The sequence below is a fragment of the Mandrillus leucophaeus genome, unplaced genomic scaffold, assembly GCF_000951045.1.
Source record: "Mandrillus leucophaeus isolate KB7577 unplaced genomic scaffold, Mleu.le_1.0 Scaffold1056, whole genome shotgun sequence".
Taxonomy (NCBI): domain Eukaryota; kingdom Metazoa; phylum Chordata; class Mammalia; order Primates; family Cercopithecidae; genus Mandrillus; species Mandrillus leucophaeus.
In genome coordinates, this window is record NW_012098721.1 from 20,026 (window position 1) to 45,636 (window position 25,611).

Below are 25,611 nucleotides of genomic sequence, written 5' to 3' on the forward strand. Positions count from 1 at the left end.
AACTGACAGGGATGGAGCTATGTTCTAGGCAAAAAAGGGTGAATAAGATACTCTCCCTATTTTCAAGGCCACAGTCTAATATGGTTAGTCTTTCTTACACAAAGCCATAGATTGATGTCCCTTCTCATTACAAGCAACATATCTTTATTTCTGTTTTGTTGGCTTTATAAATGTCTAAACACAAGTAATCTTTATGGCCAAACCACAGTCCTTTTTATTCTGCTTTAGGTGTCCTGACCAGGACTTTTCTAGAACAATACTTACCCTGTAGCTGCTATTTTGTTAAAAACCTAGAAACTGCCTTCTCCTGTTTTTCTCTCTTGTTAATTGCATTTGTTTACATAAAATTTACAACAGCTATCAGGAACTGTATTTTGTTATCCCAAATTAGTGTTTCACAAACTTATTCTGGAACCTCAGCCTCCCTCAGATCAGTATAGCCTCCACTTACCTTGGAACTCAATAGTTTTGTTTTTATTAGGGCAATCTTACTAAAGGAAAAGGAAGCTAAGATCAACATGAAATGATATGGTAGTTAGCAAGATGATTCAAACATGTACAAAAGCTTGTTTTCCATCCAGATGTTATAGTATCTGACATTTCACTACTAGAGATTCATTCCTTTGTATTGTGTTCCTTACCATCTGCTGTAAGTGCTGGTAACATCACACTAATTTACACTGAAGGGACAAAGGTTATGTTCTAGCAAGGACTTCACTGCTATGGATGCGTTAGTGAAGATTTTTCTTCATTATTTTTAGTAACACTATCAACCATTTATTGATTGCCTAATGCGTAATGAAGTACTACACATTTCACAGTTCTATTATTTAATCTGTACAACAACTCTGTAAGACAGGTGTTATTATCATCCATATTTTACAGATGAGAGGAAGTTTAGGAGAGTAGTTAGAGAGCACTGGCTCTGAGAAGAGATCGAAACAGTTAAAATTTCACATTCATTACTTACTAGCACTGTGTCCTTGGAAAACATATAGTTTCATCACCTGTAAAACAAGGGCAATGGTCTTTTCCTTCTGAGTTTGCTAAAAAGATAAACAAATGCCTGACACAGAGTGAGTCTGAAATATAGGGGCGATATAAGAATAAGCAAACAATGATCAGAGGTCAAGCAACTTGCCCAAGACACCAACAAATAAGATCCCCATAGCCCGGACTGCCTCCATGACAGTGTGATGATTTTTGCAAAAAGTAGGCATGTCTCTACACCTCTGAGTCTTTCCAAAACAATTTAGGTAAATAAATATAAAACAGAAAGACAATAGTCACTATGATAATAGCAGACACGGCAAAATTGACTTATCTCCCCCAGAATGGGCCGTCTTTCCTAGCCTGCATCATTAAGGGCAGCTATGGATTCAGCAACAGCAGCCTCATTTCTCTTCCTGGCTTCATGTGGATTGGTTTTCCAGTCGACTGGTGACACTAATTCTCCTCTACTAGGAGCTCCATGAGTCAGTGGCAATACTGTGGCTGAGTCATGTTGGGTAAGCGATGATGCAGTCCTGAGACACTAGAGATAGCAACTAAAAATGACCTCTGTTGTCTCCACACTGCTGGCTCCATACCCTCACATTAGTATCAGCAAAGAATGTATTTCCTGGCTCACGAGTAGGAAATGTAACTGTTAAGAAAGATATGATTATACAACTGAGAAGAAGAAACTGAGAGAATAAGGCTCCTACTCATGCTGGGATTGGGACTGAACATAAGTCTTTCATTTTGCTTTTTAGTTTATTCAACTTGGCACTGCAGACAACTAATGATTTCCAATTCCAACATTTTAAGTCCCTTTTTCTCTTACTGACATATTTTTTTCTCATCTAGCAATTTTTATTGCCCCAGACCTAGTCTTTTGTGTCCAGTATTTTGCAAGAACTATCAGAATAATCAAACGTAAACTTTAAGAAAAAAGTTGCTTTCTTCTACTCTCTCCTAATACCTCCTGCAGGGATATAAGAGATTGTCTATCTCTTCATTATTTTAACAAGGCTTCTTTTCCTTATACCACTAAGGTTGTGTAATGATCTTCCCTAATTTTATTCCTTGGGCCTGAACAAGTCTGATAACTCAGTTTCCAAAGAAAGAAAAGGAAGTCTAAATCATCAACCAACTTTCTCTTTACTGAATGTTCTGTTTTTTTGAAGAAGAAAACCTTTCATTTGGTAGAAAATGCCACTTGGTTATGACAAACACTCGTGAAACTCCTGTCTTCTTGAAAATAGCGAATATCTTAAAATTCACAAAATTTTTCACAGATTATAAGAAATTAGTTGGAATAGGTGTGCTCTTAAAAGCCAAACTTCCTGAGCTCCAGCTCTGCTTTTCCTGCTGTCTCTCCAGCAGGATCATGTGGCGGTCCTGCCAAAAACACATTCAACTGGTTCAAAGCTTAAATCTCTACCCTATCCTCCAACTTTCTTCTCACAGAAAAGGGCGCCCCCAGCTTGCCATGCAGATGTCTCCAGGTTCTCCCTCCCCTCACCACTGATACCCAGTTCATCACCAAGCACTGTCAGCACTCTATGTCAGTGGTTCTTGTTTCTGTCTCCTCTTTCTCATTGTCACTACTTGGCCCTCTGAAATGACCTATTGTAGGAACCTCATCAATGGTCTTCTTGCCTCCTCTAATATCCTTGACACAGTCACCAACATTATCTTTCCAAAACACAGAACAGTTTCCAGCTGCCTACAAAATGTTATCAAGACATAACCTGGTAGCCACCTTGCTTCCTGATTCCCTCTCATTACATCCTCCCCACACTTTGGATACTCCAGCCACACTGAAAAACTCACTGTTGCCCAAACATGCCCATCTCATTGCTCAAAGTACTTCTTCCTTCTCAATGCCTCTCCAACTTTATTTTTTTAAGAGATGGAGTCTTGCTATATTGCCCAGCTGGAGTGCAGTAGCTATTCACAGGCACACTTTTAGCACACTACAGCCTCAAATTCCTGAGCTCAATCATTCCTCCTGCCTCAACCTGGACTACAGGTGCACACCACTGTGCCTGGCTATGTCCCCTAACTTTTTCAAAGTAATGTTACTCTTTCTCTTGTTCGTGCATGATGTACATATAACATTTCATCATAGCAACCAGTGTGATCTTTTTTACAAAACCATCAAATAATACATTTTCTCTGCTTAAATTTTATGAGCTTCCTCTAAATTCAGAATGATAGATCAGATACTTCTAATCTATCGTGTGTATTATACAAGGCTCTGCATTTTTCTTGCTCCTGTCTCCATCTCTAGATCTCACTTGTACCACTGTTCTCGCTCTCTATGTTCCTGTCACACAATTTCATTTTTATTCTGTAAAACGCCAATGTCATCCTCACCCTATGGTCTTTGCACTACAATTCCCTCTTCCTGGATTACTCTTCCCACACAAATTAACATGACTGACTTGTTCAGACCCTCAGAAGAGCACTCCACTGAAAATAGCCAACACCAACTCACTGCCAAAAAACTTCCTAAATTTTTTTCTAGCACCCGTCACTATCAACATCTCAAATGATTTTATGTATATATTTCCTTTATGTTCTCATCTGTCTCTTTCCAACAACAGGTAAGCCCCTTGAGGACAGGTTGCTTATGGCTTTGTCCATCACTGAATCCTCAGCACCTAATACAGACCGTGACACATTTGATGAGTGTATATTAAGAGAATTAAATGGAAAATACAGCCCTTGTCATGTATTATCTCATTTTAAGTTGTGTACATATCCATCTTTCTCCCTAGACTGTAATCGTCTTGAAACCAGGGACTATGTACTAATTATATGTATATTCCCCCACAGCAATATCCCAAATTGTCATAGTAGGTATTCAGTAAGTTTTCTGGTTGGAATTGAGTTGAGTAACTCTGTCCTTCACTGAGCTATCCTTATCTCTCCAAATTTAAGATCTAGTAAGTTTGACCCCAGCCTCAGCTCTGTCAGTTAAGAGCTGTGTGACCACAGTCAAGTAACTAAACTTCTCTGACTCTCTCTGATTGCTTATATGAAAAACAGAAATAATTACATTTTCTCTACCTAATTCCAGGGTAGTTGTGGGGATTAAATTAAATCACATATGCTCTTTCTTCTCATTAAACTGCAAACAGTTCAAGGTCTGAGATAACAGTTGTTTCTTTTTTGCCTAATGTATACAGAACAGCCTCATGCTGTGTGCACATAGGTCAATCAATAATAGCCATCATTTATTGTATAGCTACTATGTGACAGACACTGTAAAAAGCACCTTTTATAGGATACATCTTATTTAATGTAATCATTAAAACCATTATGTAAGAATATAAATTGGTATCCCCATTTATAGATGAGAAAAATGGCACCTACAGAAGGTAAGAAATGTTCACAAAGCCATACACTTAGTCACTGGCAATGCTGGGACTTGATAGCACATCTGTGTGAACAAATAAGTATATCTGCTGATACTTGTCATCTGTTCAAACTACCCAATATCCAGACAATTTTTCAGAGTTCCTCAACTGCTTTGGTGTTTACTTGAAGCCAAGAAAATCCTTTCAGTCTTTTTCTTTCAAGTCCTCCCACCCACAATACTAGTACAGCCAAGGAACAAACTCACGGCCTGAATTTGGCCATGTTCTCCCAGAACATTAAGTCTTGATAAGGGTGACAATGGAAAGAGGAAAGAAAGAGAGTTCATTCTTACCAGCAACGGTTCTTGTGCAACACTGCCCTGCAGTTTCCTCCAATCAAAAACTTCTGGCACTGCCTTTTCTCTTCTAAACCTGGTTCTCCAATCCTATCTTCCTTACAGTCAGATCCCAACAGCCTTTCGATAAATTGTTTTTGTTATTAAATTGGCCAGTTTCTGTTACTAGCCTAAACAGAACCTCAACTGATACAATATGCAAAAAGAAAAATAATATGAACACATAATGAATTCTCAAAATATATTTAATGAAGAAATAATCAATATGCTAATGAATGAGTAATCCCTACTCATATGTAAGGGTGTAAAATGTTAAATAATAGGCTAAGTACTGCATGAAAATACATCATAAACAAAATTCACACGGTAGCATATGATTAATTGCCAAATTAATAGCCCAGGCTGTACGTGCTGGATATCAGAGGAGAAAAACACAGCAAGCTTGAATGATCCAGCAAGCCTACATAACTTAATAAATACTTGTTGAATTAAGTCCTGATATCATTCCCTAAGGCAAACCTAAGGAAGCTAATGAATGCAACGTTCCTTCTCTTAGAGACATAAAGCCTGGGGTATTAGAATGTTTCAATACATAGTCATTTGAACTATTCTTCTTCGGAGCTGTGCAATTCAGCAAAGGCATGTTACAGAAAGACAGGTTTCTGCCACAGTCGTCTTAAGTACTTTCAGTCAACAAGCCTAGATCAAGTGACCACAGGGTCCCAGACATCAGTCAAGGTGTTAGGAACACATAGAGAAGTAAAATTCTGACAGCCAGAGTGCACCATCTAAGTGGAAAACAGAGACACAGGGAGCATATTATGAAAATAGTACATAATTGCAGATAGAGAACTGCCCAGAAATTGAGGAAGCTCTCAGAACGGAAACTTTATCCAAGTTGAGGAGGGGAAAGCCTTTTGAAGGAGAGTTGACTAGCTAGGTCTTAAAAAATGGACAGAATTGACAAAGGAAGAGGCAGGAGAAGGGTATCCCAGGAAAAGAGGCCAAGATAAGCAAGATAAATAAGCAAATAATATAAGCGAAACCACCATGGTATGTACAGGTGTGATGTGAGACAGTCAGTGACAGGAGATCAGGTCCAAAGAGAAGCAGGAGATGAACCATGGAGGGTCTGGTTTGTGATAACACTGTAGACACTGGGACATAAAACCCTAATTGACTAGATCTGAGTCTCAAGGATGCCTGTGGAGGGTGGAGAGGAATCAGTGTCACTCAAACCACAAGACCTGAATGTGAGTGGGTTGATGCCTGGAGGATTATCTGGGAGCTATTACCAGAAAAGTGAATAGATGCCAAATGAGAAAGAGCTGATACTACCTATTAATATTTTTCCTAAATGGAGGACTAAAATGGCTTCCTAGCAATCGATTAGCAATAGATCTCAATAATAATAATTTATGTCTTTTACTCTTGAATAGTAATTTAAGCTTCACGATGTGTAGGAACCTCTATAAATGTGCTGGAGTATGAGTACCTTAAGGGCAAGGACATTATCTGTATTATAACCATCATGCCTCATACGCAGCAGGTACTCAACTAAATGTGTTTAATAAATAAGTGAATTAATGCATATAATACCTCATTTCATGTTTGCCATCAATTTTATAAGGTAGGGGTTTCTCTTTCCATTTCCTAAATAGATAAATTATATAGGTAATTAATTAATAAAATTTTGGTGTGGAAATATATATTTTAATTATTTACTTTTATGGATACTGAATAAGAATAAATGACTCTAAATCTAGAAGAAAGAATTATAATTGGATTTACAAAAGGACTTCTTAATTCTAAGGTTTATAAAAATTAAAACTACTTTCCCAGAAAGGCCATAACTCTCCTACTCCAAAGATGTTTTAGGCCAAGTAAGATGTTAGTATTAATGAAGTTTGCCTTCTTCAAAGCAGGGAGATGGACATGCTGAGCTTCAACAAATTAGTCTATAATTTCTCTTATAACGCTGCAATGTTTCCTAGAAAAAGAACAAAAAAAAAAAAAAAAAAAAAAAAACTTAATGGCTGGTTTCTTTTGCTATAGCGACACCTATTGTTATTGCTGGTACTTTGTTTTTAAGAAAGAAATATGTGGAAAAATAACACATTTCAGCTCTAACAAAAAGGCTGTGAATATGAATTTTTATTTTAGTGGTAGGGATCTTTTCTAGCATCTCAGAAATGAATTTTTTTTTTTTTTTTTGAGACGGAGTCTTGCTCTGTCGCCCAGGCTGGAGTACAGTGGCCGGATCTCAGCTCTCTGCAAGCTCTGCCTCCCGGGTTTACGCCATTCTCCTGCCTCAGCCTCCTGAGTAGCTGGGACTGTAGGCGTCCGCCACTTCGCCCGGCTGGTTTTTTTTTTTTTTTTTTTTTGTATTTTTTAGTAGAGACGTGTTAGCCAGGATGGTCTCGATCTCCTGACCTCGTGATCGGCCCGTCCCGGCCTCTCAAAGTGCTGGGATTACAGGCTTGAGCCACCGCACCCGGCCTAAAAGTGAAATATTAAAAGCAAAAATTCAAGGGAACTTGACCATATGAAAAGACAGACTTTATAGCTTTCAGCACTCATCTATGTGAAGGAATACTCTTGTTACATATAGATGATGACCTAGATACAGATATAGATATACATAGAAATATAAAATAATGTATGATAAGATCTACATAGATATCAATAGCTATATATGAGCTTAACTTTCCTACCTGGTCTTCCACATTATCATAAAACCACAATAATTAGTAAGAATAAAATCACTCAATATGCATATTTTGAAGAGAACATTAGACTATGGCACTATGAAGGACAGAAAGAAATAAAAGGATAGAGAGAAATGTATTAATAAGCAAGTTGGCAGATATTCTACACATATGCAAAAACAGTATCAGAATATGAGTTTCATATATAAATTCTACAATGATTTAAAAGGAATCACAACTTGCAACTTTGGTCATTACACAGGACTCAAAAATAGCTAAGAAATATGAACCATATTTTTGGTTGTATTTATAGAGACAAAGAAGAACTGGGAGAAAATTCTGGGCAGATGAAAGGAGTCAAGTTTCAAAAAATTGTGAAGTCAAGACTATTCAATATGCATTACAGACCATGCTTGGATTAGTTTGCTTAGAGCTGAGATTCTAGAGAATTTCTAGAGTGAGCATTGAAAACAGTGGATTCATAACTTACCATGAAGTGTGTTGAATGCCAGGCTAAAGACTTGGTCTTTCATTCTATTTAGTAATAAGATTTTGAAAGATTTTGATCATGAGGATGATACTAAGTAAGTAGCATTTGGGGGATAATTTGGTTGGAAATATGAAGGACCATAAAAGATAGAGAGAAATATGAACAGCTGAGGGTTGCTGTACAGGGATGAGATTGTAAGAATCTGAAATAGGCTGGTTTTGCTGAAGGCAGTAAGAAAAAAGCATAAATGTGAGAAATGCTGCCAAGATTAAGTTTAAAGGATTTGGTAAGCAGCAAGAATACAGGTGTTTGGCCCTAGCGTAGATGTAGGGTACAAAAAGCAAGTAAGCAAATAGAATAGCGACTCAGATAGATCAGCTGTCCTGCAGTCTCAACCTTTCAGGATGGCACCCAATGGGGAGGAAGGGTAAGTACCTCTAGAAGAGGAAAAGAAAATCACAGCAAAATTGTTAAGAATAGAAGAGCTGAAAATTACACAGAATATGCTATGATTTGTCGATTTGTTACATTAAAAGAAAGGATACTCTCTAAACAGTTAGTAATGACTGTAAGAGCCAAGCCAATTTGTGCAAAATCCAAGCCGTCTGAACCAAGTAACAGAAAAAAGTAGAGAGAGAGAAGAAAAAGGAAAAAATAAGCAAATGGCAAACAGCCAAGATGATAAGCAACAGAAATGGCAGGGGAGAATGGAAGCATTGGAAGTGACAAACATCTGTCACTCTGACAAAAAGGAAAAACAGAGTTAGCAATGGAGAGAGAGATGCTAGCACAACTCTCAACTCTAGCATGACTACAAAATTAAATGGGTATCATTTAATCATCATTATAATGACTGTTTACGTGAACAAAAATTAAGAACCCATGTAGTCACAAGTCCAGATTTAGTTCTGAATGCAACAGATAGAATATTAGAGATACAGACATCAAGGAATGGGGGAAGGAAAAAAATTTAGTGGAAAGAAAATCCAAGCCATGTAAGCCATCTCCCAAGGCCCTTGCCATCTGTTGTATGGAAATGTATTCCCCTAGATTTCCCCATGGTCAGTTCCTGCACAAATAATCACCTTCTTGACATCACCAGCTAAATTCACCACTCACCCATGCAAGTTTTTTAGGGAACTTGCCACTACCTGAAAACATATTTTTGTCCTTATTTTTGAATATTTTGTTTTCTGCCTTGATCTGGAATGTAAGCTCCATATAAGCAGGCACATTTTCTGTCTTATTTTATCATATAGCATTGAAAAATGTCTAAATATTTGTTGAATGAATAGATGATCATATTTTCACATTAATGTTCTAAGATCACACAGAACTGGCTGAAATTCTGACTTGGCTATCTATAGGTTTATAGTAGACACCTTCTTTCTTCCCAGCATATTTTGGAAAATGTCCCATCCCCAGTCTCAGTCCAGGTGACTCAGGAGTCTGACCCCACTTTCCAGCACCAACAGCGACATCTATTACAAGATGTGTTGCTCAGAGGATACAATCACCCTGGTCACAGTAGACTGTTCATGGATTGTCACTGAACCCAAATCCAGTCAATTCAAACTCATCCCCAGGATTTTTTCCAGAGCTATCCAATCAGTCTATATTCTGAGATCTCTAGAAGTAGAATGTAAGTGTAAAGCGATCAGCATTGATTTTTGCTACTGCATAGGAAGAGGCTGCCAGAAAAAGAATTCAGCTGGAAGGGAAAGCTGAGAAATGTTAAATGAAAGAGAGAGAGAGAGAAATTTCTGATGACATGGTTTGAATCCCTAGATCCAAAGATGCCAAAATTTTAACCTTTTCAGCTTTCCGTGAACATGAGACAATCACAATTCTCATTTGAGCTAGTTTGAGTTGGATTTATCTCACTTTCAATAGAGTCTGGTTAGTGAAAATTGTGAGAGACTGAGCAAATCTCATTTCAGTTACAGTATTGAAATATGGCTGAGTGATGGACAATTAAGGAGATAATACTGCAACCATGTCTTAGTCCAATGAGGTGGCTATTACAAAATACCAGAAACTAGGTGGCTTATCAACAACAGAAATTTCTTTCTCACAGTTGTAGAGGCTGGGAAGTCCAAAATCCAGGCAAATTCAGTTTCTAGAAAGGGTCTGCTTTTTGGCTTATGGGGAGTACCTTCTTAGTGTGTCCTCACATGGTAGAAGGGGTGAGCGAGCTAAGGATACTAATCCCATTTGTAACGGCTCTACCATTGTAACTTAATCAGCTCCTAAAGTCCCCTAACACCTCCTAATACCATCATCTTAGGGGTTAGGATTTCAACACATGAATTTGGAGAGGAAGGATATAAATATTCAAGCCACAGCAAAGTGTATACACTGATGCTCTCATGGAGAAAGCCATGAAGACCTTAGCCTGATTCACTGGGCCAATGGCATATCTTTGAAACATCAGGAACATTGTCTGTTTATACCCTGAAATAATCTACCCAATTAATATATCACAATTAGGTACAGACATCCTCTTGAAGTGTGAATTCCTTCTTTCATAAGCTAAGAGTAAAGAATAAAGCTTTAAAAAGTTATATTCTCTCTGAAAGAGAAAATGACTGTACATAACTTGAAAAGAGCCAGACCTAGAAATGGCTAATGGATCAGCATGGTGTTCAATCTTCCACATTATTTGACATCAAAAGGGCAGCTGGTCACAGTATTTGTCATTTTTTAATCAACTACATATCGTTGAACATGACTGTACCAAGCAATTAGGTGAGCAGTTCTCAGAGAAAAAATGAATGCATTTCCTTACCATGTGTTCAAAGTTACCTGAAAATAAATATGAATGTGTATATTGAGCAAATGCAATTCATTTATTGACAAGCATTTTCTGATGATTAATCTGATATTTCAAAATAGAACACATCAGAGAAGACAAACAGCAACTTGAAAGAAAATCTGAAAACTTTGAAGGCAAAGAACTATAGAGAGTTTTTGCAATAGATCCAGATTGAGGCCAAAACCTCAATCATCCCTTAAAATCCAGGTCAAATGTCATTTCCTCCAAGATGCCTTCTTGGTACCTTCTCCCAGGAGGGGTGATCTTCCTCTCAATCATGTTTTGTTCCTAAATCTATTATAGCACTCTCCACAGTAAAATAATTCTTGTTTATTTTTCCCCATTTACTTCCATTACCCCAATAGCCAAATTGTGACCTTCTTAAAAGCACATCCCTGTAAACCTAGAACCTAATACAAACCCTAGAACTAAGCAGTTGCACAGTGAGAAAATGACAGCCAGATGAAGGAGTCCAGTCTTTTTGAAGGGTTCTACCTTGCTGTTCATAAGAGTCTACTTTGGTAAACCTTACCATTATCTAGACAGTGAATCAAGTTCACCTAGATTTTAAGAGAATAAAAGGGAATTGATTGTTCTAGCATTTGCAAATCTTAAATTTCTTATAACTTAGAAAATACCATCGTTTTAAAGCTTCCAAAGATATTTTCTCCTTTTTACACACAGAATGTGAGCTAATTCACGGATGAATGGAAAACATTTTCTGTATTTTTATCATCATTTCATATGTTTAGTGAAGGTTAATTCTGAACTATATGCTTAGCTGAAGATAGCAAAGCTATTCTACAGCTATAATACTGAAGAACTCACCCTGAGGAAGCAAGGTTACTGGCTGTTAATATTTTTAGCATTTTCCTCTCTCCATTGTTACCTCATTAATTCAACTAATGGACCAGAATGTTTTTCAAAATATGAAATGTTATTAAGCAGAATTCTGAGGGAAGCTGATTCACCTGAAGAAATATTAGAAGAGTTCTAAACTCATTATAATATTAAAGATGCAATTTCTGTGATACTGCTTATACCTAGGATTCTATTCGGAGTCAAGTGTTTTAGAAAACTTAGAGGAAAGTATGACCTGAGGTCACATTTGCAGAATTGTCAGTATAGAATAATGAGTGGTTACGAGCACAGGCTTTGAAGTTGGCATACCTATGCTTGAATCCACCACTTGTAGGTATGTAACTTGGACTTTATCTCTCTAAAACAGCAATCAAATAATAACACCTACCTCCTAATTAAATTAGGTAATACATGTGAAATAGAGCATTCAATACGTATTCAGCTAATACTATTAATGCTATTATGAATATTAATACTATTAATTTATGATTATGAGGAATTTTTAGGCTTTCCTCAAATGATGCTTGAGTTCTAAAGAATGCATTCTGGCATATACTTAAAATCCTTAAAATGATAAGGATTATACCTCCTTCGCACCCATCAATAAACTACAGACTAATGAAATAAATTATAATTTCTGAATCAGTTAATAATAAGTAATATAGAGTTGGATAACATTAAGAGATGAAAAGATACAGGCATCTATACTGAGGAGGAAAAAAAGGCTTTCTAGAAGATGAGGTAACCATCTAGTAGAGGGTACTTCAGTTCAGAAATGCAGAACAGAGCTGAGTGAGTGCTAACTCCAGCATTGCCCTAGAACTTGCTTTCCTAAAAGATTAATTAATGGGAGCCTGTGTGCATGTGTGTATATATGCATGCACATACACATGCATGCATGTTGAATAACTCCATCATTTTTCATAAAAGAAATGTGGATTATATAAATACAGGTCTCCCAGGTAGGGTTGCCAAATTTAGCAATTAAAAACACAGGATGCCCAATAGGATTTGAATTTCAGATAAATAATAGATCATTTTTTAGTACAAATATACTTCATGCATACCCCCCACACTGGGTTGGCATCCTGAAAGGTGGGGTTACTCAACATCATATTATTATGATTAGTCCTGCGCCAGAACCAGTAGTAGAAGAGAATAAAACATTATGAAAGCACCCAATTAAATGAGACTTCCCAAGAAGAGGTTATAAAGAGTTAGGGGCATAACCACCACAGCACCCTCAGCTAAAAAAGGCTGCATAGTGTATTAGTCCATTCTCACATTGCTGTAAAGAAATACCTGAGATGGGGCAATTTATAAGAAAAGGGGTTTATTTGGCTCACAGTTCTGCAGTCAGTACAGGAAGCATGGTGGCATATGCTTCTGGGGAGGCCTCAGGAAGCCTCCAATCATGACAGAAGGCAAAGGGGGAGCAGGTACATTGCGTGGTGAAAGCAGGGGCAAGAATGGGGAGTGGGGGGCAGGTGCCACACACTTTTAAACAACCAAATCTCAAGAGAACTCACTATCTTGAGGACAGTATTAAGCGGATGGTACTAAACCATTCATGAGAAATCTGCCCTCATGACCCAGTCACCTTGCACCAGGTCCCACCTTCAACATTAGCGATTACAATCCAACATGTGATTTGGGTGGGGACACAGATCCAAACCATATCACATAGATATTCTAGAACATTACCTCTACATTGTGAGAGCACAGATACCATGGAATTTTAAGATTTAAGTTTTTGGTGCCTAGTGGTTCTTAGTAAATGCATTTTATTCAATAATTAGAAACAAAAGCAACATCAGATTTTCAGATTAGTTCATTTCCCAAAGTAAATGGCAGTATACTCTTGTGTTCAATTGGTACTGAAAAGCTGGAAGTTGTTAAAAGAAAGACCCTTAAATTCACTTCCTGCTTTCACATCTTTGCATGAAGCTTTTAAAAATAATTCTCCTATCTATATCTAAGTTTCTTTGTACCTAGCTATTGTATGATTAAAATCTGTCAAAACCATTTCCTCCAGCCCTTTAATATTCTAAGTGTCTGTGCAGAAGTCGAGCTTATGCATTTAGAATTGAGATTAAATTCCCTGAATGCTTTTGGCATTGCAGAGCTCTGTCATTCTCATCAGTGTTCAGCACCACTGCCATTGGATAAAGTAGTTAAAAAAAAAAAAGTGAAAATATTGTAGTAACTGAATGATATGTGGGATGTGCAGCTGTAATAGTGACAGAGCTTGAAGCAGTCTTACTCGATATGACAGAGCATGTAATGCACCTGAAATTGGGCCCTGTGTAGTGACTAAGAGTTCCAATTTTCTGAGTCTTATAGAATTCTGTATTTTGTTTGACAGCTCTGTTTCACACCAATGGCTGGTTCCATAATGCTAACAAGTACAAAGATGAGAAAATGTCACTTTAAAAAAAAAAGGAAGAATACAAAAGTGTATGCAAGCTTCAAGCCCATAAAACCTAATTTCCTATGGGAAATTACCATTTTTCATATTGTTATGACATTTTCAGGATACTGCAACTGCAAAATTTGTTTCTTCCCTACACATATATTGAAAAGGTCATTCAAGGGTATAGACTGAGGGTGAAAAAAGAGTGAGGCAAGGTGTGGCCAGACCTGTCTGTGATCCCCCAGTGGCCTTTCTATCTGCTGCCCTAACCTACACCCCCTACATCTGCTGTTAAAAACCCAGGAATGTCACATTCACAGAAGAGTTTTTTTTCCCCAATCAAAGATGAGTTTCTAGCAAGATTGAAACAGGTGACCTATCTCATTGGGCATTCCCTCCATCACTCCCTGGCAATATCCATACAGAGTGAGGAATTAAGTTGTACCATTCTGCATATAAAAATGAGAATCCAGCTCACTTTTTGGTGGCTTTTCTCTGCTCTGTTCGGTGTGGTTCTTCTTTCCTCCTTTCCTCCTCCCAAATCCCTGTTAAATTATTCCTGGTGGGGATCCCCTGCCATCCCACATGCCTGTAATGCAAAAGGTCCAGCCCCCCTGGGCAGCTCATTGTCCTCCCAGCAGGAAGTTCCCAAGGACATGTAAAAAGTAACAGGAATCAGAATCTTGTAGCCTCTTTCATGCTGCCTCTGCCTTCTCTTCCTTTTCCAAATTTCTTCCTGCTTTGGCCAAATCTACACTGGCATTGTAGGTTCCCCTATTTTCTGCCCTCCCAATTCAGCTGGTCTTCTTTTGTGCCAGCAGCCAGTTGTCAAACTGATTAATTACTGGCAGCTACTCCTCTGACTCAGCCTTAGGCTCCTGTCTTCTAATTTGTTCTCAGAGGCAGTCCTGGGGCAAGTTTTCTGTCTTTTCTTGAGTTTTATTCTCCATATCTCTCCTTTCTGGTCCCAAGGACTGGGGTGAACACCTGTTCTCTAGTCCCTGTGAATAATGACTCATAATTAGACAGCATTTCTTTATGAGGAGGTAGATCATGAGGTATCGAGCCCAGGTCGGTCAAGCAAGGGTTCAAAATCCTGACTCAGGCCCTAATTAGATGAATGACCTTGGCAAATTTACTTAACCTTCCTGATTGCCAGTTTCTACATCTGAAAAATGGGGACACTGCAGCTGTATCTATAAGGAGAGCAGTTAAATGAAGATTCAGATAGTACATATTGGAACTATGCCCCCAAAGCTAAGTTTTCTCATTACAAAATACATTTTATTTTATACCTTACTAGCTTTCCACCTTCTTTCCTGCAAGAATGTAGGATTCGAAAGTTTCTATTGTCCATATGCCAAATATGCTGCTATTGTGTACCCAGATAAATATATTTGGCAAGATTGTTGGCATATGCAGGGCAATTTAATGGGAAGAATGTATTATATTACAAACCATTGCCCCAAAGATGATAGTTGTGCTTGTAAAATTCATTGGTCTCCTAGGTTTTCTGTGTTTATATTATTATTAAATGTAACTAAAATCTACGAACAACAAAAGGTTATTTATTTTTTTTAAAGGCAAAGATGTTTTATTTAAAAAGTAGATTGTTTGCTGCCTACGTGTTTGTTTATGTGATGTTCCATGGTCACTAAAGGTAGATGCACGACGGTAACTCGCTCTCTCATACTGCTATTTGCATCCCCATCTGTGCTACACAAAAGGGCACAGTGGTAAAGTCATTTGGTAAGTCATGTTTCCACAGAAATTTGGGCCAAAACATACATCAACCATACCATGTAATAACGATATGGTAACTGTTTTCACTCTTCAGCTGCCAAAAAATTACGTTCCTTTATTCCTTTCAAATGCTTAAGGGAATCCCATGTGTCTGGGTCCTAAGCACTTCTTACCAATGACAGATAACACCCTCAGAAAAGGAGTTATGGCCAAAAACCATGCACCATATTTCTTGCTGAGAAATCATTCCCAGAAACTTCTTAGAAAGTAGGTTTTTCAAAATGGAAGTAATCTAAAATATATTGCCATCTTTACTTGTTGAGGTTAATAACTATAACAAGCATAGACATTACACTATAAATGTTTATTTTTATGAGGTTACTTCTATTAGTATTTATGTCAACCATGGGTATTTGAAAGCTTACTTGGTAAGGCTATAGAAGACAACAATAATACCTTCAATTATTGAACATGTAATATTATATACCGGATATCTTCTAATGTAATCCTTACAACAACCCCACAGTGTTAGAGATTTGTATTTTTTTTTTCCATTTTACACATAAGGAAACTGAGACTTACAAAAGGTACGCAGCTCATCTTCACAGCAAGTGGTGAAATCCAATTGAATTTCAGTTTTTAAAGTTAAGATACAACTACTAGTCAAAACATGAGTATCATTTTGGTCATTTAGACAGCCAGTTCATCCTCAATACTCAAGCAAAGATCAAATCTGAAAGGCCCTCAGGGGTCACTCAAATATATAAATGAATGTCTGCTGTTAAAAGAATAGAAAATGGTAGGGTTTGTGGCAGAACTAGAGTATGAGTCTTCTCTAAAGACATTCAAATTCAACATTTTTTACACTAGCAATCACACTAAACACATCTAATGACTACATTCAATCCAGAGATGATGTGCTTAACATTTCAATCTCTAGACTGATTTAAAGGAAACATCAGCCTTGGAATATTTTCAGAACAAGCTATCTTGTTAAGAATTACTCACTCCCTGGGTGTCTCCCATGTATATGAGAAATATACATGTTAATGAACTTCTGTTTGTTTTTATTTTTTTAATCAGTCTTTCATTATAGGGACTCATTTCAACTAAGTCTAAAAATGTTGGAGAAAAAAATTATTATTCTTCCCCTACACAAATGTTCTACAGAAAGTAAAGCCCTCCTTCCTACATTTTCCTGAAGAGAAATAATATATTTTATTTTAAATTAGACAAATTGAAAGATATCAAACAAACCTAGTCTTGAATCCCAGTTCTACCATTTACAAGTTATATGAATCTAGACTTTAAACCCTCTGAGTCCCTGGAATGAATTTGGAAAGAATGTAAAGACAGCACAGTGAGCAAGGAGAGATCAAAAGGCAATAGGACTGCTGAGGTAGGTTCTGGACAGGTTATGAAGGTCCATCCTAAGGAGTTTGGATGATAGTCTAGGAATGATGTGAAGACCATTACATGCTGTAAGCAGAGGTGTGAGGTTGTGTGGGTAGCAACATTCCCTGAATTACAGTTTTATCAACCATTAACCCTAACTATCCTGTGCATGTTTCTGAAATCTGGGCAGGGTACCCACAGTTTGGAAGTGGCAACCATTTATTAGCATCATTGTTCATTAGATCAGTCATTCGTAAGTGTGTTCTACTTAAATATACAGTCTGTGCTAGGTGATTCATTAAACCTGGCATTCATAAACTTATGATGCTGTGTATACTGTATGTAAATAATATTCAACATAAAGTGGAAACAGGAAAAAACACCTAAAGAAAACAAATTTTTGAAAATGTAAATAAGTAATCACGGTCTTTCATCCACTCTTCCTACACGCTGAGACTCCATTAAATGACTGATGTGAAAGAATTCTAATGAAATCTGTAACAATGCTAACAAACACATGTACAATAGATGCCTTCAAGTTCTTTTTATGTGTGTTTGTCACTTCAAAAATATATCTTTACTACCTGAGGAGAAGCAAAATGAAAGAAGTTTGTCATGCTGCATGATTTTGAATTCTCAAATGTTCAGAATAAATTTATAATCTTGATACACTTTATTTAACTAAAGAAAGAAAACCATAGGCCTTAATAACAGGCATCAATGAATAGGAAACCAACTGCAAATTACCTAATTTGTTGTATTTGAAAGTATGGAAATAAGGGTAGTTTTAAAATCAAAGCCATTACATTAACAACACATCACCATACAAGAAAAATGTTGAGAGGTTGATCCCATTCCCACTCCAAAATGTACATGAAACAGCTGTCCAAAGCAACACTCGGTTTCAACGGTTTCTAGAATGGGCCTCCATCTAGAATGTGCCTCCATCATTGCTCATTAGTAGTTCTTAGGTGTCTGATTGGAAATGACCACTCCTGTTGGAAGGCAACGACCTCTACAGAAAATGGAATACAGTCAAGGGGGATAAAGGCTAAGAATCTGATAGGGCTAGCTCTGTGGCTACACACCCACAAGCAGAGTTAAGTTCCTAGGACTCTTGGACGGAGCCACTTTGTAGCCAGGATTGAGAATCACAGGCCCAGAGGAAAATGACAGTACTGTGATCACAACTGGAACACGCACTTTGCCGAACATGGATCACAGTCTTGAGAAAGAAAGCAGCTGGGGACGTTTTGTCCAAGAGGACACATTTAATTCCTAGTGCTCACATTTAATTCCTAGTGTCTAGAATGGTGCATATCACAAAATATGCACCATTGATTAAATAATTTCTAATTACTTCCTGACCTATTGGGAGGGTTTTCATTATATTTGGTTTGTTTTAAACTTTTTATTATGGAAGCCTGCAAATCATACATGAAAATATAATAGTATCCTGAACTCCCAATTCATGATCAATCCTGTTTTATCTGTTACCCTCTCCCCAACTGTAGCATTTTAAAGAAAATCTGAAATGTACCATTCTATCTGTTATCTTGCTCATGTTTATAAAACACAATAACTCCTTTTTTAAACATAAAGCTGGCTGGGCGTGGTGGCTCACGCCTGTAATCACAACACTGTTGGAGGCCAAGGTGGGCAGATCACCTGAGGTCAGGAGTTCGAGACCAGCCTGGTCAACATGGTGAACTCCCATCTCTACTATAAATACAAAAATTAGCCAGGTGTGGTGGTGAGTGCCTGTAATCCCAGCTACTCGGGAGGCTGAGGCAGGAGAATCGCTTGAGCCAGGGAGGCGGAGGGTACAGTGAGCCGAAATCACACCACTGCACTCCAGCCTGGGTGACAGAGAGAGATTCTATGGGTGGGGGGGGAACCATAAAGCCATTATGAGTGTAATTAGCACTTCATTGGGAAAATGTAAACTACATTACATACAGACCATAGTGGAGTACTCTTGCCCATGTGGATCTGGGTAATATATTTATGGCTTTATATGAACCCACTCTCCAAACTACAAAACAGGTTCTAAATTAATTTAACTAGTCCTAGAATGTATCTAACTGTAGTACTTTTGAGAAACTGTATTCTTGAAAGCTGATGGAAGACTGCAAATAACTGTATTTCAATCATCTTGGAAAATTAAGGATGAAGACCCTTTCAGATGAGAAACTAAAGATCTGGTGTAGCATTCTAAGGTTTATAGGGAGATTAACTATCCCCATGGTTTTATGTAGTGTTAAATAAAATTTATAAGAGGACATTGGTTTGGACTGAGCTCCTGCACTAGACCAAACAGACCAAACCAAATCTAGTTACTTGTCCTGAAGTTCCACACCACCACAGCAAAAAAAAAGTTGTTTATCTGACCTTCCAAGAAGCTGGGAGAGAGAATCCAAAACCCTAAGAACAGGTAGGTTTTAGCCAGCATGGTAAGGAAGTCCCCTCTGCTTTAAACTTTACAAAGAAAGTAACTTTGAAATGACCAATCCTCTTTTTCTTCTCTGTTTCTGCTTTCCTCAGTCCTTTTCTTCCTGTAAAGCCAAGCTCCTCTGCCCAGCCCATCAAAATACTCATTCTACTTTATAGAATGAGGTGTGCCTGATTTTAGAATTACAAATAAAACCCAATAAGATCTTTACACTAAATTTGTTGTAATTTTACCTTTTCACAATAGTAAGTGTAAAGCTTCTGGTTATGCAATGATAAGAACATAATAATGGCTAATGTTTATTGAACAATCAATTTGTCTCATGCACTGTAGCCTTCACATGTACTATCACATTTAATTACCAAAATGTGTTACTGGTATATCATTGCACAAAAGTACATGGTGGGGTGAACGTATATTACTGAAAATGCTTCAACCATTGTATATAACTCCTAGGAAAACCCCAAAAACTATTAGCAAACATCTCAACACTCCTTGGAATTAAATATAATGCTGACTTAATACCATCTATCAGATATATAGTTGTTATATATTTATTATTTACTCATCTCAAGTTGGAATTTAGTTTTTTTAAAAATCACATTTATATCATTAGGAATAACAACTTCATGTATGGTCCAGTATGTACTTACACACATGGTGATTAGCCCATTGCTCAGAGCAGAAAAGGACAAAAAGACTGACTCAAATCATGTTTGTTTGTTCATTCATTCACTCATTGATTCAGTAAGTCTTGCTAGATTTGCTGAATTTATTCATTCTTTCAGCAAATATTATTAGAACTGTACTACTAAAAAGCAAGAGGAACATATCTGACTTTACTGTTATTATAAGCTTAGTGGAGAAACATAATTACCCACTGATGAAACATAACACTTTGAATTACTTTGAAAGTGCTTGAGGGAAAAGTAATTCCTCTATTAGACAATCAGGCAGTATCATACATTGCAAAATATAACAGTTGTTGGTTAGTTTGTGTTTGGCAAAAATAGCATTTTCCTTGGCCAGCTCTGAGTGTAAAATATACAAAGGAAAAATTAATGTGAGTCTTTCCCACTTTGTACCTAAACATGTGTGATACACACTGAGACATTTAGAAACATTTTTTCAAAGGTGTCTTTTAACTCGTTTAAAGATAGGAACTCTAAGAATTAATGATATTATATGAGACCCAACTAAAAATATTCACTTAGTACCATACCCTGGCACTAGCAATACGAGCAAGAGATATTTTATGGGTGAGCATGGTAAGTTGCCCTACATATCAGCCTCAAGAGGCTCACTTATGTCTCAGCCTGAATGATTCCTATAACTATCCATTGTGAAAAGTAGCACTTGCTCTTATTTGTCCTAAAGTGACCTCTTTCGAGCTTTAAGATTTGCAAACATCAGTATTCTAAAATTTGGTGTGCTCATTTGTATGCAAATTACATGTATTTGGTGTGCCAGTTTGTATCCAATTTGGAGTGTATTCAGCAAGTATATAGACTGCAATCATATTTCCTCCAAGTCATCACTATTTTATCAGTCCACTTGTGGAAATCACTCTAACCTTGATTGATTTGGTTCTTCTCTGAGCATTTCTTGTACTAGTATGTCTTTTTAAAGAGGCAGCTACCCTACACAATACCTTCCAAATGCACATAGTTCCAGTTTTTATTTAAGCTAGAATAACGTTCAAAGAATTTTAGAAAGGATACGAAGACAGGGGCCTAAATAAATAATTAAGATTGTTTACTACCACGGTAGTAAGTACTCACATTCTGTTATTCTAAAATATTCAAAACACAAACAGATCTTCTCTGTTAGAAGTTATCTCCCCGCTATATTGTAAACTCCTGAATAAAAGAAGCCATGTATATTTTTAACCTCCAGTTCATAGTTTAGTCTCAATACATTTTTATCAAGTTAAAGTTGAATTATATTATTTCAAAATAAGCACAGCTTGTTCTATGCTTATCTGAAAGTTTCATTTTAACCTAAAATGTCAATTATAGCAAAGTTAACTATTTAAAATTCTACTTGATCCCTAAGACCTCTTCCTTTTCCAAAAAAAAAAAAAATCGGGAGATGAATTAAAAGTCCAATAATTAAGGAACAAGAAATACAAGAAGTCCGTGGACTGTTTGTTTTACAGACTGCATAGTCATCGCCCCTCCTACCCCTACCCATCCTTACCTGGCTATGAAATTGTCTACTCATGGCCCACAAAAATAGCAATGTAACCAAAAATACATCAATTGGGCTGATCTTTTATGACGGAAAGACTCTTTACAAAATGGAAAACATTCATTTGATGAAATAGGCAAACCTAATGGAATTTTGTTTTTAAATCAAAGTCATAAGATTATGAAAGTAACATTGGATTAATGAAAACTACTGTGACCTTCTCTCAAAATAAGTCCACACTTCAGAGAAGCAATTAAAAGAGCTTACAAAATGTAGACTACATAGCCAATGCCACAGAATGCAAGTCTGAAGAATTTACAGGGTAATAATAAAAATGTCTAAGCTGCTGCGTTTGAAAAGGCAAAAAGACAATCGATAGGTTAATCACTGGACTGCAAAGTATAAAATACTTGCTGAAATGAAAACTAATTGAACCCATAAAGCTTGTTAAAGGCAATCCTGACAGGAACTAACAAAGTACAGGACCTCATATAGAATCTAAATTCTGTCAGGCTCACTTTTCTTCCTTTGTACAGGAAGCTACTCACTACGAAGGATGCCAGGGTAGTAAGGAGAACAAGAATGTTCTCCAAAAAGATTTGGCAACCCTGCTTTCAGTGACTCTCCCTATGTGAGCCTGATATGCATGCACCCTTGTTTCTTTTTTAACAGTGTGATGTGAGAAGCAGAAAATCACATGTTGGTTTATTCTCTGGGTGATAAGAAAAGCCATCCTTCACCCTACCGGCTTTACTGATACAGATAAGAATTATGAAAATGCATCATTGCTTGCTACTCAACAATCTAATCTTTATCAAATGAAGGAATTTGGCATAGGAGCTCAGTTTTTGGACTGACTACTGTGCCAGATAAATCTTCCAAAAAGAACTTTCTCCCAAGTTTTGCTGTGGGGAAGAAAGGATGTTTGCCCTCAGTTGTAGATTCAAGTGAAAAGTGTCTTCATGTGGCTCCTGGCATTTTTCATCTCCTTCAAGGGCTGTGGTCAAACTGGAATAAAGTTAGGGCAAAAGTACTAGGCTTGGAGGCTCCAATGCCTATTAGGAATCCTCCTTAGAGTGCAGCAAGGCCCTTACATATACTTCCCAATATTCTACTAAAAATAAAAAGAAGTAGAGAGCTCTGCTAGAGTTGATACCCATCAGCTACAAAGAAAAGCATGGACAGAGAAGGCTACTCCATATTTTCAGGAATTCAAATTTCTTAGTGTTGAACAAAGTTTATGGAGAGATAATAATTTAGCTAAAACCTAAAAATAAAATTGAAACAAAGCTAATGTGCTAAGCAAAGCATTCTTTTTAAAAATGTAGTATTATTTCATTATCTAAGTAATACACATTCATTATAGAAAAAAATTAGAAAACACAGCTTAACAAAAGAAAAAATCCAAAATATAGTCTCATATACTCATTGTCCACAGATAATCACTAGTAACATGTTGATATATATTCCATGCTTTTTTATACATCTTACAACTTTTTTTAACAAAATGGGATTAGACCATGCATATTGTTTTATATTTTTTTCTTCATAATGAATAACTTTTCCTGCAAAAAAAAAAATATATACAGGTAACACTTTTAAAGTCTGTGTAATATTCCCATTTATGTATATATCCTATTTTGCTTATTTCAACATTCCCCAAAGTATCTTATGTAAAACACTAGTTCCACAGGATACAGTTTAAATGTATTAAGAGGACTGTAGCATGCTGCATCTCCTAAACATGGCTTCATGGAGCTCTTTTTCAAAGATCTCTCAAAAGTAATGTTCCTCAGAACACCTTTTGGGGAACATTTTCTAGGGTGAATTCAAGCACTGCTCTAAGTCAACACTAAGAATATTGGACTGTTATTAGGGAAGGGAGTTGTCAACAGAAGGAATGATGAGGTTCACAAGTTCTCGCCTCGGTGTGGCGTAGTAGGGACCATGACCTACCTTTACCCTGGCAAAAGAACTCCCTGCCACTCAAGTTTCTCCAGGGAAGATAACATGTAAGAATTTGAGACCAAAGATTTTTTTTCTTTTTCTTTTTCTTTTTTTCTTTTTTTTTTTTTTTTTTTTTTTTTTTTTTTAGAGATGGAGTCTTACTCTGCCACCCAGGCTGGAGTGCAGTGGCACAATCTCGGGTCACTGCAACCTCTGCTTCCCAGGTTCTAGCAATTCTCCTGCCTCAACCTCCCAAGTAGCTGGGACTACAGGTGCACGCCACCATGCTTGGCTCATTTTTTGTATTTTAGTAGAGATGAGGTTTCACCGTGTTGCCCAGGCTGGTCTCAAACTCCTGAGCTCAGGCAATCCACCCACCTTGGCCTCCCAAAGTGCTAGGGTTACAACCGTTAGCCACTGCGTCCAGCCAGATTTTTTAAGTAAGAAAAGGTAATTTTGCCTAACCTTGTCTATCTTAAAATAATCCTCAGAAACTTGATGGGGATATCTTTAGCCCTGGCACACTTATAAGTTAAGCAAGTAAAGCCCTAGCTACTTCTCTCTGGAGAAATAGCTAACCAACCTCTTCCTTCAGTTCCAGTGCTGCAGAAGATAGCAGGAGAGAATTTGTGAGGAACCCAACTGTTCTCTCTCTCTTTGGAGCCGACTACTATCCAGTATAGATCAATAGAACATAGGGAGAAAGTGTGCAGGGAAAATGGCAGCCTCACAATGTGATCCTCAAACAGAAACTGCCCTTCTTGTGAGCAAAATCCCACGTGCAGGGCAAATCTCCTGAATTACAGAGGATCTCGAGCTCAATCTATAGTAGTCATCTACAATTAAAAATAACACAGATTCATTGTGAAATTCAGAGACAGTTCACTTGGGACTCTAATGCTAAGAGTTAAGACTCAAATCTTATGATGGCAGCATCTCAAATAGAGCAGGCAAAAATGGTCCTTGTAATAATTCACTTCTGGGACCGAGACAGACTGGCCTCAGAGTAGAAAGAGTTTGTATACAAAGGTTTCTGGTTTTAGTTCATTTCAGGTATTTTTCAGATGTAGAGGTTTTTTTACCCTATCCTCTTCCTCTCTCTTTGTTTTCTGTTCTAGTCAAGGCTGAAAAACTTACATATGAATTTTAGAGAAAATAGAATCTTAGAGGCAAAGTCACTGGAAAAAAAATATTAACATCAGAGTAGAATAGATTACCCAAGACCAATGGAAAGCAAAAGTTTTCAAAGGGTAAGATTTCCAAGGAGAATCTATGACATAAAGGATTTCTGTGAACCCCTGACCAACATCCACGGCAAAGCAATAAATAAGCTCTAAGATCCTCAAAGAACTTTTAAAAGTACAGACAAAATTCAAGGCCAGTTTTAATCATGAAGTGCTGTGCTCAGCAAAACTAAAGTCATCATCTTTAGTAGTAGTAGCTTAAAATCCTCATTCAGTTCAGAATCAAGGTACCAGGAACTTAGAGTCAAAGGATGAATGGAAAGCCGGCAAGAGACTCTACATAATACAAGCAGAAGAAAAAAAACAAATAGTAATAGCTAACATGTATTGAGTACTTACCATGTGCCTGGCACTATTCTAACTGTTTTGCAGGTAGGAGTTATTACCATGCCCATTTGCAAGTGAGGAAACTGATGCATGGAGAGGTAAAGTAAATTGTCTTCCATTATATTGCCACCAAGCCACAGAGCAGAGATTCCCGCCAGGCTTCCCAGCTCCACACCCTGAAGAAAAGAGTTTTAGAAAAGATATGGGAACTGGGAGTACCACCTCTTCATGTCTCTATTTTGCAAGAAAATGGAGGTGTTAACTCCCAATGCAATCCTTCCCCCCTCCCCCCTCCCCATGATAGGCCCCGGTGTGTGATGT

At 37.3% G+C, this 25,611-nt stretch overlaps 1 long non-coding RNA gene across 1 annotated transcript in view; it reads right to left on the bottom strand.

Annotated features, from left to right (window-relative positions):
- Positions 1-25,611, bottom strand: part of LOC105541526 — a 140,948-nt gene that overhangs the window by 1,409 nt on the left and 113,928 nt on the right. Inside the window, exons 2-6 of the long non-coding RNA XR_001006349.1 lie at positions 18,892-19,009; positions 18,004-18,145; positions 4,703-4,825; positions 1,321-1,526; positions 971-1,007 (exon numbers count right to left, since the gene is read on the bottom strand). This is a non-coding gene — a long non-coding RNA (uncharacterized LOC105541526). The remainder of the gene's footprint in view (positions 1-970; positions 1,008-1,320; positions 1,527-4,702; positions 4,826-18,003; positions 18,146-18,891; positions 19,010-25,611) is intronic.